The 1532-nt window shown below is 42.0% G+C and overlaps 1 non-coding gene across 1 annotated transcript; it reads left to right on the forward strand.

The window, feature by feature from the left end:
• The first annotated feature begins 157 nt into the window (after window positions 1-157).
• Window positions 158-276, forward strand: LOC111734996. Its single transcript, XR_002778646.1, has one exon. It is a non-coding gene; the product is annotated as a 5S ribosomal RNA (ribosomal RNA).
• Window positions 277-1532: the final 1256 nt, after the last annotated feature.

The following is a 1532-nucleotide window of genomic DNA, read 5'->3' on the forward strand; positions in this document are numbered from 1 at the left end:
GCTGGTGTAGTAGGTTGTCTCGTGTCAGGATCTGGATTCTTAATCCCACACTTGCCTCTTCCTCACCATCTCCCCCTCCATCTCCCCCTCCCCCCCGCCTATTTCTTTAGAATCTAAGAATATATTCAAAGTCCACATTTAAAAACTAAACCTTTTGGTCTACGGCCATGCTACCCTGAACATGCCCGATCCCATCTGATCTCGGAAGCTAAGCAGGGGCGGGCCTGGTCAGTACTTGGATGGTAGACCACCTAGGAAGACCAGGTGCTGTAGGCATAAAAAATAAGGGATTGTAAGCTGACAAGGTCCTTGCAGTCTGTGAGGTCAGCCAAGGGTTACTGCACCTAAAATAAATAAATAACGAACCTTTTGTAAATAAACAGGCATATCTGTGTGTGCAAAAATTGGCGTCTAAGAGGCAGTGATGCCTATGGAAGAATAACATTTGAGTTTAAAAGCATTGTCTTAAAACAGAATTAATTTGAAAATATTTTCATGGAATTCAGAAAGTGGTATGCTACAAACCGAGTGATTTTGAATTTCTTAAGATGCTTTATCTAAATCAGACTTCCTGAGGAAATGATTATATTTAAGCCAGAACAAACATACTTTTCACGGGTTGTGATTCTTTTGTGAAATACTTTGTTTCCTAAACAGATAGAGATGAGCATGAAATGTTTGCCCAAGATTCAAGCTGCATTTTTCCCAACTCTTTCCAAAAAGAATCCTAAGATATTAGTGTAAATACCAATATCTGTTAGAAAAATGCAAATGACACTATTCCACTGTGGAAAAGGGATAATATTCGTGTCCTGTGAAGCTTTTTTTTTCTCTTTAGTCTTCAGATACTATATTTTGTATATTTGGCCAATTAAAGAATTCGAAGTTTATATCAAATTTATGTGTATCTTTGAAGATTTACCATTTGGTTCTCGTGATCGATCTGGCACATGTGTTACATTTCTGTTACACGAGTTTTCCCAAAACAGTGAAAACTTTTCTCCAAATGAAATCATATTTTTCTGACCGAGAGACTCAGTAACATAAGAAAGACAAAAGGGGAGCAGCGCTAGTCAAGGGGAGGGGCGGGAGGTGGTCCCCTCCTTCCCAGGCAGCCCCACGGCCCTGTCTGAGGTCACCCAGGGCCCCATGAGTGACATTTGAAACCGCACTACGCATGGTAGCTACATCATTTTTTTCTTTTCCAGATACAACTGATTTAAGACTTGGACAATTGTGTGAACATGGCATTTTTCAAAAATGCTAGTTCCTTAAGAAGCTTCCAGTTGAGTGAGTGTAAAACGTGACAACAAACTCCAGAGGATGAAATGATTGCTTTCTCACCTCACGTAGAGCCTCAGGCACGGAGCATCCAGCCTGAAGTGGCTCCTGCAATGAGGCTGCTCCCTGAACTCTCCCCAGCTGAAGTTTTACGTAAGGAGAGACATTCCAGGCCTCAGACGAACCGAGGCCACCAAGAACTGGTGGCTGGCTACACACCAGGCTCAGGTCTAAGTGCCTTAAATGTGTCA

Source organism: Pteropus vampyrus, unplaced genomic scaffold, assembly GCF_000151845.1.
Source record: "Pteropus vampyrus isolate Shadow unplaced genomic scaffold, Pvam_2.0 Scaffold11272, whole genome shotgun sequence".
Lineage (NCBI taxonomy): Eukaryota > Metazoa > Chordata > Mammalia > Chiroptera > Pteropodidae > Pteropus > Pteropus vampyrus.